The 17916-nt window shown below is 45.7% G+C and overlaps 1 protein-coding gene across 1 annotated transcript in view; it reads left to right on the top strand.

Annotated features, from left to right (window-relative positions):
- The first annotated feature begins 13011 nt into the window (after positions 1-13011).
- TRPM8 (transient receptor potential cation channel subfamily M member 8) overlaps positions 13012-17916 on the top strand; it is a 92126-nt gene continuing 87221 nt past the window's right edge. Inside the window, 1 exon segment of the mRNA NM_001110769.2 lies at positions 13012-13069. The gene's annotated coding sequence lies outside the window, so the exon portion shown is untranslated.

Here is a 17916-nt window from a genome sequence, read left to right on the forward strand (position 1 = left end):
TTGTTTGTTTACCGTCATTCTTCCCCCTTTGGAAGGGTTGGAAGGGAATTTTTCTTACCCTCTTGCTGTGTCCTTACTGCTTTGAACAATGCTTGGCATAAGGCAGATGCTTACTAATATTTCTTACATGAAAGAATGAAGAAATACATGAATGAATGTTTTATAGAAACTGGAAACAGCTTATTTGTTTTAAAAAAAGAAGAAGGGGCATGGCTAAAAATATTATGGTCATTTCTAGATTAGAATAAGTCTTAGAAATATATTTATCAACATGAAAATATTCCTAAAATGTGAAAATGCACATTTTAAAGCAGTATACCTCAAATAATCTACTTTTTTTAAAATTTGAGGGAGACACACACACACACACACACACAGAGAGAGAGAGAGAGAGAGAGAGAGAGAGAGAGAGAGAATGCACGCGAGTGCCTACAAGAGAGAATGGGGAAGGGGCAGAGGGAGAGAATCCTGAAGCAGACTCCCTGCTGAGTGGAGGACCCCCACCCCCGCCCGCCGCTGCAGGGCCATCCCAGGACCCTGAGATCATGACCTGAGCTGAAACCAAGAGCCAGCTGCTCAACTGACTGAACCATCCAGGTGCTCCTTGAGTGATCTACTTTTGGAACATATACCTGGTTACTAAAATCTGGAGAAGCATTATACAACCTGTGAATAGTAGTTCTCTCTAGTGTGGAATTATAGGAGATTTAAATGCGTTTTTATGTACTGCTTTTTTCCAATTTCTAATTACCTATGTGAATTTTAAAAAGTTATTAACAGAAAAAAGAATAAGGGAAAGTATGCAGCACATTTTAAAGAGCTTTCCTGCAAGAATAACTAAAAGGCAAGGAAAATCAGTAAAGTGGAAATCAAAAGTCATCCATAGCCCCATGCCACAATGATATAGGTAAACCCGCTGGTGATTGCATGCATCAAGAATGGCCACGTGTTGGGGCACCTGGGGGGCTCAGTGGTTGAGCACCTGCCTTTGGCTCAGGTCATGATCCTGGGGTCCTAGGATCAAGCCCCACGTTGGGCTCCCTGCATGGAGCCTGCTTCTCCCTCTGCCTATGTCTCTGCCTCTCTCTATGTCTCTCATGAATAAATAAACTCTTTAAAAACAAAAGAAAGAAAGGGCACGCATACTAAACATTACGTAATGTTTGCCAGGCATGGTGCTAGGTGATTCCCAACATTTAACTTGTAGGGAAGGGGTGTCTCAATGAAGTTTGTGTATTAGAATTACCTTGAGGAACTTTTAAAATACTGATGTCTGGATGGCCAGGCTTCACTCCAGATATTCTGCTCTCATTGGTCCAATGTGGCTTGGGCATCAGTATTTTATAAAACCCTCCTGATGGGGGCATGTGGGTGGCTGAGTCAGGTAAGCAGCTGCCTCTGATTTCGGCTCAGGTCATGTTCTTAGGGTCATGGGATTGGGCCCTGCACTGGCCTTCATGCTTAGTGGGGAGTCTGTTTGAGAGCCCCTCTCCCTCTCCCTCCACTCCTCGCCCACATGCTATTTCTATTTCAAACAATTAAACAAATCTTAAAAAAAAAAAAAAGCCCTCCTGATAGCTCTAATATGCAGCCCAGGTTGAGAAGCATAGCATTAACTATTTTATATCGCACAACAACCCTCAAAAGAAGGTTCAACCATTACCTTCACTTTACAGGTGAAGAAGCTAGGGCTCAGAGAGATTATGCAACTTGCCCGAGGTCACACAGCTTGTCTGTGATGAATGTGATTGGAACATAGGCAGCCTGGCTCTAAAGTGACCCTCTTAAGCAAATAATGTATATGGCCCATGTGCTATGTTGAAATGCCAGATACCTGGGTTTCATTTCATCCAGGCTATGCTTAGCTGAAATATGGGTAAACAAAAAGGCACAGCATATTCAGAAATTCTTCATAGCTGATAAGGAACTATTTAAATATGACAAATTATTGTTTCAGGTCATATAATTTCCCATTTGAAACCTTATTCTTTTACTGAATGAGATCTCTGATTTGACCAATTTCAGGTTCTTCATCCTTTCTTCAGGAATAAGGCCTTCAAAGCTACTCTTTTTTAGTAGATTACTTTTATCAACTTTCTAAATTTAAGATGAAACCACAATGGTGAGAATGTTTGGGGATGGAATCTAGCGTGTGAATTATAGAGAAGGAAAGAATCCAAATCCTAAAGATTTGAAACTGATGAGGCCCTTCAAGGTTTGTCAACAAAATCATTTCCACCCCCCCCCCCCCCGTACATCCAGAACTGGTTTGTTCGCTCATTTTTGGCATGGTTCATTAATTACACAATGTATTCCAAGCACTCTCTCTCTCTCTCTGACTGTTCTGGACATCCCAGGGTGCCTTGAGAACTCCAGGAGACATTAGCCCTGTCCTCACAGAAGTCACAACACAGTGAGGGACCAACGTAGCAGCAGTGATGGTCACATGAGGTATGACTCAGGGAAAAAAAGGGCAGAAACGGAGAACAGGGTTCTTGAAATGGAAATGCTCGAATTGGGCCCTTCAAGGCTGAGCAAAGGCGTTAAGCCAGGCAGAGAAGGTGGGAGAGAAAATATCCCAGTGAGGGAGCAAGCCAACATGCAAAGCATGGAGGAGAGAGAGTGTCAGGCATGGTTGTTCAGCCGGATGGAGGCATGAGATCAAAGTCAGTCATGAATATAGAGAAGGGATGCAATGGCCAGCCAGCTTGCTGGTATTTAAATACCACCAGAAGGTGAGTTGGACTTTAGTGGTTGATCCAGGCTGGCATATGGTTTTCCCAATGAGTGGGCACCTGCAGTTGAGCTCGTCTTGGAGTGAAAGAGTCTTCCCCACCACTGCTACTACTTCTATCTTGAGTCATCTTCACCACTTTTCCTACTTCTTCTCTGACACTCCAGGAGTTTCTGTTCTGTATTAGCAGGCACTGTTGTTACTACTAGAGATCCAAGAAGAGGAAACAGCACAAAGATAGAAAAAGGCTAGAACAGCCATCTGTTAAACACCATCCCTGGACTTGAATTCTGAGTTCATGTTCCCTGGGTGCAGTGGGGGGTTGACCAGATGTCATAAAGTAACTTGGGACAAGTCTGATCTCATACTTGTGGGTGTGGCCAGGACATCCAATGGGACATCTAATCAGGATCATATCTGAGCCAGGATAATGCCTAAGATGCCCATTGTGTTGGGTCACCAAGAATGTTCTTAAGAAGAGCATCATCTTTATAATCAAGGAAACTATTGGTCCCCTTTCCTCCCCCGTCAAAAAAAAAAAAAATCATTGTAGAAATTCTCACCATAACTTTAGGAGGCAGAAGGTAGGAGAAGTAACTTCCTTGTAAGGATGAGGTTGTTTCTGATCCCAACAGCTTATTCTTTCTTTCCATGCCAGTCGCAGGAGAGAAAGCACATCGTGAAGTGGAATCTATAGTCTGTCCCTTTAAAGAACACATTAAAGCACCCAGTCCTAAGTGGTTTTAAGCACACAGCATCACAGGACTTGATAAATAATTGATATAAATTAATGGCCAATGAAAGAAACATATCCGTACTGATCTATAATTACTGGAAGCAACCTCATCTATTTTTCATAAAAGTGTCGTTTCATTGCAGTTTTTTTTCTAAAATTCAGTGTATTTAGAATTTAAATTGTTTTCAATAATTGCTTTCAACCGCTTTCAAATGGCTGACTGTCTCTGTCAAAATGGGGATCAGAGAAGCCTGTGATTTGGATGTTCCTTTCTTATCTTCTGATCCTGCCTGACTCTCACCTGGAGCAGTGGTGCCAAAGAAGGAACTTGGGATGCGCAGGCACACCTGTGGCACGCTTCAGCCTCCTGTCGCTCTGAATCCAGATCCCACTGAGCCTTGGGGGGGAATGTCGTTGCTTCAGAAATTTGTGGGAGCAGGAGCCGAGTCTGGGGTTGGCATGAGAGCAAGTTCATAGCCCGACTGTCGGTTCCATTGGGTCCAGCGCAGACATATGATTTCACAGTGAAATGAACCTTTTACGCAGTGATGGAGATTTCAGCTAGTGTTCTAAATTAACTGCGCCAAAACAATCATTCAGATAAAATAATAACAACCAACACCCGGGGCCTGATGTGGAAATTGACTTTTGTTATTAAGGGCACGGTCTCTGGAGCTAGACAGACTGCGGTTCGATTTCTGGCTCTGACACTTGTAGCTGAACGTGGGTGAATTACTTCATATTTTTCAGCCTCAATCTCCTCATCTGTGAAATGGAATAATGCCGCCCACTCCATGGGGTGATTCAGAGACCGAATGAGCTGAGGTAGCCAAAGTTTTTGGAACAAGGACTAAAAGCTGGTATTTGACAACCGATCAGGACAATTGAAATCACTCATTCGGAGAAGACTTGTCTCCGAAGTGTGCAGGTAAAGCATTAAGTGTCATCTCGAGGGATGTCTGGGTGGCTCGACTTGGTTTCGCCTCAGGTCGTGATCTCAGGGTTGTGGGATCGAGCCCTGCATTGGGCTCCATGCTTAGCAGGAAGTCTGCTCAAGATTCTATATTCCTCCCCTTCCCACTCACGCTCTCTCTCAAATAAATAAATAAACAAATAAATAAATAAAAGCTTTTTTTTTTTTTTTTAAAGTGTCATCTTGAGGCCGTAGGGATAAGGATGTGAAGACTATGATCCAAGTGAATGAGACCCTTCATTTACATTCAATTTTGATTCAATTTGATTCAACTTTAAGACTTCTGTTTATGTGGTCTGGGAAGTGGGCACTCTTTCCCCCATGTTCTTTGCACAAGAGATGATGTAGACCCAGCTGTGTGGCCATCCTAGAATCATGAGTAGAAAAACATATCTGAGAATAAAGCATGGATAGAGAAATACACAGACAAAGGCCAGATCCTGGTGATGTTCCCTGAGCCCATGACCAAGCTGATCCTTAAGATGGTATGACCCTGTCACATTCAGGTCCTGAGCTGATAAGTCCCATACTTGACCTAACTTGAGTTTGGGTTGGGTTTTCATTTACTTGCAGCAGAGAGTCAAACTGATAGGCTGATCTCTTTAAAAGATCTGATGAATAAAATTTCTCCAAGTCTCTAATATAATAGATATGCCACAGAGGGTAGAGAAAGGGGCTAGAGAAAGATCTAGCAACTTTCAAGTGTGAGTATCAGTGGTTGGGCTCAGAGTGATACTGGAATTGCCAAGAGTCCTGATGCACTGGTGAAAGAGAGGGTACAACATGAGGAGTGAAAAAGGCAGAGAGAGAGACAGACAGACAGACAGACAGACAGAAGGAAATGTCCTTCACAGAAAAAGAATCATGGTGGGTAGAAAAGTCCTGGTATGTGTTTCCGTTCTGTTTTGCAGCCTATATAGGGTGTACTTGTTCTTAGTCCACAACTGATGGCTTTATATGACTTGAGCCCAGAAGTAGAGTTGTTTGCAAACGAGTCTCACGATGGAGACTTAAAAAAAATATTTCTTTATTTGAGAGAGAGAGAGAGAGAGAGAGAGCGAGAGAGAATGGGGGAGAGGGGCAGAAGGAGAGAAAGTCTTAAGCAGAGACTGTGACCTGAGTGCAGAGCCTGGCATTGGGCTTGATCTCAGTGTGGCCTGGGATCACAGTCTGAGCAGAAATTACGAGTCGGCTGCTAAACTAACTGAGCCACTCAGGTGTCCTGAGACTTCTTATCTTCAAACAAAGTAGAAAAGGAGCCCATCTTCTGGGGAGGTGGGAGTACAGGCAGGGAGCCTATTGGGCTTTAGTTTCTCTTTAGAGAAATGCCATTTGGAGGAGCTCTGGTGACGTGCTGATGACTCAAAGAACCAATATTTATTGGGAACTGGCCGTACCGGGAGCCATGGGAGGCAGAGTTATTATGCTGTTGTCACCCTCTCTAAACCTGAGCTATAGCATCACACAGCAACTAATTTTCCATTTGTTTGTAGTCTACAAGAAAATGAACAAGAAAGCACTGGACGTATTTGAATGTTAAATATTTTATCTTGTTCTAGGATTAGGAAAAAGTTAGGAGACAAAAAAGGCAGAAACACCCACCAATGCACCTATAGCTCTCAGGGCTCCATGTTAATGTGTGTCCAGTCTTGGTTGTCGTCGGAGTTGTAATCTTCTTTGTGTAAAGACTAATGATGTATACGTTGGTGCTGATCCTCCATCCACAACTTGCAATTGATTAAAGGTGACGTGTTCAAAAGGAGGTTCAAGGCTTTCTTCTACTGTGTTTCATGGTGAAAAAGCTAATGTAAGTAGTGGTCAACACGAAGATGACAAACAAGACAGGCGGTGTGACGAGTGTTGGGGGTAGGAGATCAGGGTGGGCTTCTTGAATGAGGGGATGGTTTGTGAATGCTTACTGTGTGCCAAGTACTACTTTGAACACCTTACATGTATTAACTAATGAAATCCTCACAAAATATCTACAAGGATGTTGTAATTATTACCTCCTTCTTACAAATGGGAAAAGTGGCCACTGAGAGGTCCAGTAACTTGCCCAGGTTCACACAGGTGAAATGGTGGAGTTGGGGTTTTCACCTGGGCAGTCCCCTTCTGAAGCCTGAGCTCTTAACCTCTGCTCTAGGCATCCTCAAAGCAGCCATGTGCTAGGAGACCTGGGGGAAGAGAGTTCTAGACATGGCAAATGGAACACGCCAACAGCCTGGGGAGGGACAATAGGGAGGATGCTGAGGTCAGCAGATTGCTAACCACTGTGGGCCACTGTTTGGCCATTATTTTATCCTGCCTATTATGGGAAGCCACCTGAAGACTCCATAATAGGGACTGATGTGATCTGATAGGGGCTTTGAGGAGATGGCTTTGGAAGAGGGGTAGAGAATGGGTCATGGGAGCATGAGTGGAAGGGGACAGACCAGCTAGATGCCATATAGGTTTCCAGGAAAGAGACAGTGGTGCCTTGGATGGAGGAGGTGGCAGTGGCGACCCCTGGAATGGTTGGATTTGGGGTACACCAAACTGGGACTGGCAGCAGAGCCCCCAGGAGCTACTGATGGGTTGGGTCATGGAGGGAGACACCCAAGAACGACTCTGGGATGGTGACAGTCACCAGCTGCCATGGGGAGGTGCAGATTAGGGCTGGAGTGTGGTGTGGATGCAAGTGATCTGATTGGCACTGGTAAGTCTGAGACACCTCCGAAACACAGAGGTAAGACATTAAGCAAGATTCCTTGGAAATTCCTGAAAACATAATGTGTCCCACAAAAGTGTGGCTGAAGAGGGCAGCTGAACAGCCTTGCCTTTCTTTGAGTTTTATTAGGGCCAACCTGCTCCCCTGTGCGTCCTCTCTGATTGTGTGTATATGTAGGTATGTGCGTGTCTGTGTGCATCTGTGTGTGTGTGTGTGTGTGTGTATGTGTATGGTGTGAGCCTGTCACACAGAAGTTACACAAAAGGACGCTGGAAATCACCAGCCTGGATCTCAAACCTGGCTCTTCCACTTGCTAGTTATATACTTCGAGCAAGTTACTTACCCTGTCTGTGCCTCAGTTATACTACCTGTAAAACAGGGCTGATGATACTAGCGGCATCTGCCTGCACATTTGTTGGGGGGTTCCATGAGTCAGCACATGGAAAGCCCTTGGAACCGTGCTTGGCATACAACAGGCGCTCAACAAATGGCAGCTACTGTCGCAGGTGGTTGTGGACACATTCCCACGACAGGAGGAAATTTCTGATTGCACACTTGTTAAAAATAGGACTAGTTTATCGGGTGAATGGTCTAGTACTTTCCTCTTTGAGACACCGTCGTTATAGGATGGATATAAGGAAAGGAGCTTCACAGAAAGCCCATCCTTGGTCTCTGGCTGGGAAGCCTCATGAAACAGACCAGAACCCACGATAGACTCCCATTTCATTATCTACCACGATTTTTCCTGGACTGGATGCCTCGAGTGCTGGGCTTTGCCTTCAGGGTGTTTGAATCTGCAGCCCCAGCCCAGGAAAACATCTTTCCAGTCACGTTACTTTCAGGGTAACTGCTCAGTTATCATCTGGGGTCTCTTGGCTATTTTTGTTTCTGACATTTGAACCCTCTTCTACTCAGGGTCCACTCTGGGGGGATGGCAGTACTTCTAATAATCCGAAGTGTCCACCACTTTTCACGCTGTCTTTTCCATTATCCCTCAACGGCCATAGCCGCCGTGCTTTTAAGTAGCGTCCAAGTGTCCTTCCTGTCTTGGGATGGGTTTCTCATGCCCTGGTGCAGAAGGAAGGTGGAATGGTTCTTCTAACCCCAGTGGGTCTGCTGCCCTTCTCATGCCATCCGTGACCACATAAAAGTGGTCAGAAATCACTCAGAACTTATTTTGTCTCCTTAAGCAAAGTTTCGGTAATTTGGATAAAAGGGAAGAAATGGGTTCTTATTGCCTTGAGCTCTAAAATGGGCAAGAGCGAGGTCAGATAGGCCACAGTGACTACCATGTGAATTTTCAATATGCAGAGTGGTCTCATTTTCTCTGGCACTCGGAGGCTGAAGCACTTCTTGGGCAGGAGTCGAGGCAAAAGTAGTTCCTCAAAAGACTCAACCTCCCACCTCCCCTCCTCATCACCCCGCTTGCTTTATCTGCTTGAATCGCAGATTTTGTTTCAATGCGATTTCCTCTGAGGCTCTTTGAGATGATCTGCTTTACGTCTCAAATCCTCTAATTCCTTGCTCACCGGTGTTGGGGGCAAGCTTGTCTGTCGGGAAATGTCACATCTGTGCCACAGGGTACACAGCCGCATGCATACTCCCCGGTGCTACACTCCCGTCCTGCCGACCGAGCCGACCGAGCCGAGAGCTTTACAGGTGGTGTCCTGAGACGTGAGGACGCCGGGCTCAGAGAGGTCAGGGACCTGGCCCAAGGTTGCCCTGGAGCCTGACCCTAGTCCAGACCTGTCTTCCAGACCTATCTTCCAGGGATGGAGTGCTCAGGGCCGTTGGTTGTCTGCCTTATTCTTTTATTATTTTTTTTTAAAGTTTGATTGATTGATTGATTTAACAGAGAGAGAGAGAGAGCGCGAGAGAGAGAGAGCGAAAGAGAGCGCACAAGCAGGGGGAGCAGCAGAGGCAGAGGGAGAAGCAGACTCACTACTGAATAGAGAGCCCCATGGGGGACTCGATCCCAGGACCCCGGGATCATGACCTGAGCTGAAGGCAGATGCTTAACCGACTGAACCACTCAGGTGCCCCGAAAGTTATTTATCATTGTGGCAAAGCATACGTAATGTGGCATTTGCCATCCCACCCATTTCTAATTGTTCAGTTTGGTGGCATTAGGTATGTTTCCACTGTGATGGACCCAGCACCCCTCCCACCGCCCCCCCCCCCGCCCCGCCCACATCTCTGGTTCATTCTGTTTCGACGTGTTTTCTCACAGTGCAGAAAATAGGAAAGCAAAGCTGACTATCCAGCCTCCAGATTTGGCGGGGATTGTGCTTACAGGCTTTGCTTCTCTGATGGGGCCAAGAAAGGTCTGGGGCAACATGCCTGGCCCGTGTCATTATTCACCTGTGAAACCCGCTTTGAAGATCCACGTGCATGAGCACATCCCTGAGGCAGCCGCCGATTTTGCTCAGAGAAGCCACCTTCTGGCACTTGAAAGATAATGCAACCACCTAGCATTTAAAAAGTCATTAAAAAAATCCCTCACACTTGCCTTGGTAGAGGAATTTGGGCATTTTGTTAAGTCTTGGATAAAATGGCGAATCTGCGGGTTTTATGTCTGTACCTGTCCTATACCTATAACCACACATCTATACTACACCTGGATGTCCATACCTATATATCTCTACCTGTGCGTCTATCTCCATCCCTCCCGTACATGACGGCATTGACTTACAGCACGGATCCATTCACTTAAGACATTCAAGATTAAAAAAAAAAAAAGGACATTCAAGATATAAAGAAGACATTTGACTAGAACTTGTTTAGGCTGGATGGTACTTTGTTATGGATACAAGTTTGCAATTAGGGTGAAAATTGGGACACAAAGAATCCGTTGGTTTAGGAATCAGGAAACGAAGGAGGAAAGTCCACACTAACTTAATTCATCTCACTCTGAGGGCAGGACAGGCCCAGTTGGCTCCCGACATTACAGGAAAAGCCCATCTGTCACCCCTCAGGGGAACGTGCTGGGCTGGGCAGTGCTGAAGATGGGAGCCAGGTGGGAATGGGAGCACCACAGGCTCCCATGGGAACTCTCTGTTCTTCCTGGGGCATCCATGGTGGTCCCAGGGTGCTCCTGGCTGTTCCTAGGGGGACCGGCTGACAACTCCCTCCGCACCTGACCTCGGGGGCTCTATTCGTCTGCAAGGGCTGCTGTAACAAAATACAGACTGGGTGATTTAAGTAATCAAACCTTTCATCCTCACCGTCCTGGAGTCTGAATTTCAAGATCGAGTTGGCAGGTTTGGTTTCTTCAGAGGCCTCCCTTGCCTTGCAGATGGCTGGCTTCTTGTGTCCTCATGTGGTCTTCCCTGTGTGTGTCTGCGTCCTGGTCTCATCTCCTTATAAGGACACCAGGCATATGGAACCAGGGCCCACCCTGAAGACCTCATTGTGCTTGGTCACCTCTGTAAGAAGAACCCTGTCTCTAAATATGGTCACATTCTGAGGGATGGGGGTGAGGCACACAATTCAGCCCAGAACAGGGGCTCAATCCAGCATTCTGGGACACGAAGCATGCAGTAGGCGCAGCTTCCAGGCCTGGAGTTTGGACCTGTCCGCATCATTCTCAGGAGGCATCTGCTTTCCCTGGACCTCACAGGGACTGTGTCCACCTGGAGACTCTCCTCCTTGCAAACCCTCAAGTTTAGGCTGCGTGTGACCTTCAGCATGGCTGTGACTCTTGCTGTCACTATGAACTCACCTACAAGAGACTGTCCATCAGATCAAAGCTGAGCCCCCAGCTGTGTACTCAAAGCCTCACCTTTCTTTATTCCTCGGTGTCATGACACCTTTGCATGGATTCTCCCAAACACCACCCGTCCCCTTCCATCTCTACCCCAGCCTCCTTATCCTTTGGTCCTTCCCTCAAAGCATATCTTAAACCCAAGATGAAACCATACACTCAGTTTTGCAACCTACACCGATCAGTTGACAGAATGAATTTTGAGTCTTTCCCTATAAATATGCTCTAAGTCAAGGTGCTCTCTGGCTCTGTAGGGTTTCATCTGATGAAAGGCCATGCTTCACCCCCGTCATGCTCTTCCCCTCTGCTATCAGCTTCCTCTCTGTCAGCCTGGGATGGTGGCCTCACCCCTCACACCAGTATCCCTGCATAGCGTATCGTGGTCCACTTTGTCTATAATTTTCTAGCTTTCTAGTCCTTTCCAGTTCATTTTCTGGTTTTCAAACTAGATTTCTCGTCCCACCTTCTGATGCCTTTATCTCTGAGAATACCTGGAGGGATGCTGTGTGGGCTGCAGGCTCATGAAAGAGAGGACGGAATCCAGGGGCTCTGGGTATGTGTGTGGGGACGGGGAAGGAGATGGTAGGTGTGCCGGAATTTTAGTCCTAGGATCCACTTTAAGAGTAATTTTGAGATTTCTCTGATTCTGTCCTCATTCCCTGCTAGATCTCTTCTCACATGGGTCCTTTTCACACATAGCACCTGTCATTCTCAATTTTCCACAGCCCCGCCTCTTCACCATTGCCTTGCACTTGGTCACTCCATTCATTTCCATGACTTTCCTGAGCCTTGGACTATTTGGGTTTGTGGCCTATCTTAACATTTTTGTCTTTCTTTGTCAAAGGGATTTTCTCCCTTTGAACTGAATATGCTCTCCATAGGTGCGGCCACTCTCACGAATTGCATCTTGTCTCTCCTTTCAGATCTTCTTCAGATCCTTCTGCCTTTAAGAAATTGCCCCTTGACTTTCCTTATGTTTAACCTCTAACCCTTTTGCATTTGTTTGTACTGTGTAGTCAAATTTTATGTTTTGTCAATTATTTTTTAAAAAAGATTTTATTTATTTATTTGAGAGAGAAAATGAGCATGAGCAGGGGGAGGAGCAGAGGGAGAGGGAGAAGCAGACTCCCCTGCGGAGCACAGAGCCCCACAAGGTGCTGGATCCCAGGACCCTGACATCATGACCTGAGCCGACGTCAGACGCTTAACCCACTGAGCCACCCACGTGTCCCTATATAATCGATTTTTAAATGGCACTATCCTCTTTCTTCTTGCCGATAGCATACACTTCATATATAAATACATAATAGAAAGAGAAGGCAGGGTGCCTGGCTGGCTCCATTGGGAGAGTGTGTCACTCTCGATCTCAGGGTTGTGAGTTCGAGCTCCACGTTGGGTATAGAGATTACCTAAAAATAAAATCTTAAAAAAAAAAAAAAAGAATAGCCAATACTCCAGGAGCATTGATTATGACAAAACTATTGAAATGGTATTTGTGCTACATCATTTAAAGAAAATGAATGAAGGTTGCCTCCTGGCGATTAGTACTTCATCTCTGCTAGTGGAGTATTCATAAAGACAAAGTGTAAGGAAATCATGGAAATTACTATAAATTAGGCTTCCTGCCACCCCTGCCGACCCCTGCCCAGTTAGCCCAGTGCTGAATACACGTCGGTGTAGAGAAAGCTACCAGAATCTGAAGAAAAAAAAATTTATTAAATGTCCTCTGTTTATGATTTTTTCCTAATCAATTAAAAGCTTTTAATCTATTAATTAATCTTGTCATTACCTTCCATAGTGCGCATTTCCTATTTCACTTGTGGTTTTTAAGATGTGCCGCAAATTGTAGAAATTAAATTTTAGTATGACTTAATACTAGAGGATTGGCCGGGCAAGAGGAGGAAGTTTGTGTTTACCTTATCAGCGTTTAAAATACCACGTTCCATAGTTAGGCATTGGTGGCTCAGCTTAGATGCCTAAGTTGCTACCGTAAGCCCGGGCTGTAAGAGTCTTCGGCCTACATTTTTTTGTTCCTCCTCGGGGAGGAGGGCGGGGCTGAGGCAGCTCCCGGTATAAAAGCCTTCTTCCCTGGCAAGAAGGGAAGGCCGGCAGGATCTTTCCAGGGAAAGCAAATCCTGCCTCACAAACCTCAACCGGTATGTTATCGACTTTTGCTTTTCGCGTCTCTATAAACGTTGCCGTTGTTGTAACTTGTAGAATAGAGGGTGAATAGAGTGTGGTTGGCAAGGACATCATTTAGCTTTTCTAGGAAGATTTGAAACCGAGACAAAAGGTGAAATTTCTCAAGGAGCCGTGGGGTTAAGCAAAATACTAGTTCACAGATCTTTAGGGTACTGTTTCGGATTTATTTAGAAGTGGAGCCTGTGCTAGGTTTTTGAATGATTTTAAAATACGATTACAGCTTTTATTTTCTGATTGACGGAGTCAGAAATGTCCTCAAATGAGCCTTATTAAAAGATTCACTGGCATCTTAACTCTGCAACTATCTAAAAGCGATCCTATGTTCTCAGACCTATCGAGGACATCACAAAACAGGTTTTTGTTTTTTGTTTTTTTAAATCAAGACTACAATGGAACCTAAATTAGCATCAAGAAAGATGTATTCAGACAGTCAAAAGTCTTTGATAAAGAAGAAAAGCATATTTGACTTACTTTTACATTTAGCTTCTGACACACGCTCACTGCTTGTATTCTTTAGAAGCAAAAGGGAACTACTGGGGGTTGGATAATTAGAGGTTTTATTTCTATTTAATTTTGAGGCCGCGATAGCCAATGCTGACTTCTTCAGAGTTAAGATTCTTAAGCAGAATACAAATACACTTACGGTTGGGGTTTCAGCTCCTCGGCTGTTTCGAGAGTGTGAGGAGCTTTCTTTCAAGGTTGTGACTTTTGATTTGTAATTCTTTAAAATTTGGAACAAAGTTGGTGTCGCCCATTATTCATCTTGTCTTGCCTAAGAATTGATGTTATTGGTATCTGTGAAGACAACAGGATCCAGGCACTTAGGGACTCCCTGCCTTTCCTCTTATCCTGGGGGGGTGGGGGTGGGGAGGGCTCACAGCAAACAGCACCTTCCAGCTCATTTGCTGCAGGGACTCACTTCCTGTCTCTCACCTGTCCTCTTGGGGCGAGAGACACTGGGATCAAATGACTTTGGGGGCTCCCCTGGGGCTTTCACCATTGGGGTTTTACCTATCAATGCAAACTTCAAAAATGTGGCTGACAAAAATATGGCAATTAGAAAAGCAGGATAATTCCTGTAATGAAACAAATTCTCCAGGGTGAATGAGGCAGGGGAGGCTAGGAGTACATGGACCCTCAAGGGTCCATTGTCGCTCCTGTGTGCACCCTGGCAGGCTCAGGCCAGAATGGGAATTGAGAAGATTTCTCTGGATGGTGTCATTTCTATTTGGAGCTTCTGCAAGTGTCATACTCACCATTATAATGAATAATTGATGGGAGCAAAGAGTGGAGATGGCCGTGGTTTGGTAGGGCCCCTTGGAACGTTCTTTCAGAGCGTGAACCACACAATTCCTCTCCTTCAGTGTTTGGTGAGGAAAACTTCTCCCGTCTCCTTTACCATATGGAGACTTAGATAAACGTCCTGCTTGGAAAGGACATCTCAGGACTGGTTTGACTGTGGTGAGAGGCAGGTAAGCCGTACTCTCGAAAATGTGCCCCATGCCATTCTTATATTCGGACAGTAACAGAGCAGATTGGTTTTTGGTTTTGGTTTTGTTTTTGCAACAGGCTCACAGGGTGTAAGAGTATTCCGTTGGGAATGGGTGATATCTAGATTATTTAAAATTGCTGATGAGCATCAGCAATAAAAAATAATATTAGGCCAACCTCTCCCCTGGCCAACAAAACCAGGTTTTGATTCCTTGATTTAAATTTTAATAGTGTACTAATACAATATAAATGACAATCTATCTCTTCCCAAAGAGGTATTAAAGTAGCACACAAGAGCTTAATGTTTAAGGACTAGGCTCTCAGACCAGCCTGTGTGAGTTTGAGTCTTGTATCCTCTACTGATCTGCTGTGTGACTTTGGGGAAGTTGTCTAACCTTTCTGTGACTCGGTTTCTTCATCTATTTAAGTGGGGAAATAATAAGGAAGACTGAGGGTTCATACATGCGAAGAGCTGAGCATAGCGCCTGGGACATAAGGGACATTACATAAGACATGACCATTATTCATTCCTGGGATTAGGGTGCCATTCACGGCACGATGACATGTGTTTCATGGGCTTGCAGGATGAGCTGCATTGGCCATAAATTCAAGCTGTGACCACAGAAGCACACTAAGGCCAAACTGATATGATAGGGTCTCTAAAGCATCCCAGTTACATGCTCTGTGTTTTAAAAAGATCCAATTACAAGTTCTGAAGAGCCTGGGATTGCAGCCAGAGACAAGAGGGTCATGGGTACTGTTGGTGGGGTCCCGGGGGAGCCCAGTGGTTCTCTAAATGGGCCCAGTGGTTCTCCCGACCAGAAGCACCACCTAAACCTGAGAACTTGTTAGAGATGCAGAGTCTGTGGGCCACCTCAGAGCCGATGAGCACTTTTTGGGGGCCCAGCAAATTCAGTCTGTGCAGAGAACACGTGTCTCTCTGGGTAGGAAATCCGAGACGCCGTACCTTCTGATGTGTGTAGGAGTCAGTATCTTTGAGATCTTATTATGAACTTGTGAAAACGTGAAGAGCAATTCAAGTCCATTTTGGTTTTGATTTTTACTGAGGCCATCTCCATAGCGGGTACTAGGGCTCCATTAATTTCATCAGATCCATCAGCAATCTTTAAGAGCAAGGACCATAAATAAAAATAATTGAGATATTGATAAAACTATGAAAGCAAAGATCATACACAGTTAAACAAATAAGTCCTAAGTCTGACCAGACTCTCGGGTATCTGTACCCTGGGGCCCATCCCTTGGCCTACCCTGGAATCCCTTCCCTGGAGCTTTATGTTCGGGATGCACCCTCCACTTGCCTTCAGGACTTTAGAGGGAACAGGCATAGGTTGTAGGTGTAGGTGTCACCAGGTTCCACCTAGGATGACCCCCCACCATGGGGCCCAGGGTTCTTTTTACACGGGAATTATTTTCCTTTTAAATTATTATTTGGACACGATGGTATGTTCAGAGGAAGTTGGAAAACGAACACCGAGAGGTCCCACATACGCTTTGCCCATTTCCCCCAATGGTGACACCACACGGAGCTCTAGCCTAACACCCGAACCAGAAAACTGACTTTGGCGTGATCCACAGACCTTACCGGGATTCCTCACCGGTTTCACATGTACTCATTTGTGAGTGTATGGTTTTACACACACACTTTTAGCAGGGGTACATTGTGTAACCGCCACCACCATCAAGCTTTGGAACGCTTCCATCACTGGGAAGATGCTCCTTTAGAGCCGCGCATCTCGCCTCACCCCGTCCCCTGATGCAGGTGCCCTGGCGGCTGCCGGGAGCGGGGACGCCTGGGTTTGGTCCTGCTTGCACCTGACCCTGACCGGTTCATGCCTTCGCGTGGGGCCCAGCCAGGGTCGGGTGCAGTTAGCTTCTATAAGCTCCTCATGTCACCAGCGTTACCCTCTCCTTGGACCCTCTGCGCTCCTCTTGCTACTCAGCAATGTTGTAGTCAGTCTCTTCAAAACTTTGGGCGCCCACCAAGGAAAAAGTAGAAATTTAAACTGCTAAGAAGTAGTACCACGTGTTCCCCACGTATACCCTCCCCGACCCTGCCCCCTTTTTCCACAGCCGCTTGGTGGATGCGGGTGGCCCCCTTCCCCACCCCAGATCCCACGTGTTCCTCTCTGCCCCCCACGCAGCTGAAGATACAATTCCTAGATCCAGTCTTTTCCCTCGGAGAAATGCAAATATGCTCCATCCTCTAGCTTGCAGGAGTTTGATGCCAGCCTTACTCCCCTCCCTCTTGTACCTCATTTTTTTTTTCCTGCTGTGCTGTTTGTATAATGGTGTGTTTATTCTTACCTTGAATAATTTCACCAGAACATCTCTAAGCCTATTAATTTTGCCCTGCGGGAGACCCAGTGTGTGTGTTTTTTGTTTTGTTTTGTTTTTTTGAATGGAACATCTGATGTTTTTCGTTGGCCCAGCGAAGAAGATGTATTCTGTTGACTTTTTGACTCTCAGGCCTGCTCTGTGTGGACCATTGTCTTCTTCTGAAAGGCCTGCCACTTACATGACGCATCTCTGGGTGCTCCCCGTGGCCCCACAGGTGATGGCTGCAGCAGGGAGTGGCACTGCTGCTCCGAGTAGCTGCATTTGTCGGGGGCAAAGCCTCATGACATACTGGGCGGGTGCTTGTGCCATGGGCTGGTGTCCACTGAACACCTGAGCATGTTCTCTGGTTTGACATTGGGTCACTTGATGGTGCCTGAGTAGGGTGCCAGTTTCCTGCAGAAATAGGACTGGAGTCAATTCTGGAAGGCACTTCACTGGTGGGCCATGAGACTTCTTTTCTGAGCATCGCCCTTCTCTCTTGGTCACAACGCCGCATTATAGGACTGGGGACACAACGCTCTCCCCTGAGTCATCCGTACCCAGCATGGGCTGTAATCAGAGCACAGTAATAGGACAACAGCAAGCTTTCCAGGGCTGCAACGAAACAAAACAACCAAACTTGAGTCTGTGTAAAAAGAGCCCATGGTCAAAGTGAAAATTTAGGTCATTATCTGGTAAGAGTCAAAAAAAATATTAGCATATAAGAATAAGGGGGAAAACCAAAGAAATGTTGGACAGAAAGGATAACAATGAGGCTGCTCTCCGGGTTTTCCTTTATAAGATCAAAAGTCTAAGAAGAGTGGAACAGGTCCTACGTGGGGGGAAAGTGTTGTCAAGTTGTCCACGTGCAGAAAAAGACATTCACATGAATAAAAAGCTCCTCACACACATGTCTTATGAGTCACTCCACTGAAATCATCCCCAGGGTCTTCCTCCTAATGCAGGCAGATGA

This window comes from Canis lupus, chromosome 25 (assembly GCF_011100685.1).
Source record: "Canis lupus familiaris isolate Mischka breed German Shepherd chromosome 25, alternate assembly UU_Cfam_GSD_1.0, whole genome shotgun sequence".
In the NCBI taxonomy this organism is placed as follows: Eukaryota; Metazoa; Chordata; class Mammalia; order Carnivora; family Canidae; genus Canis; species Canis lupus.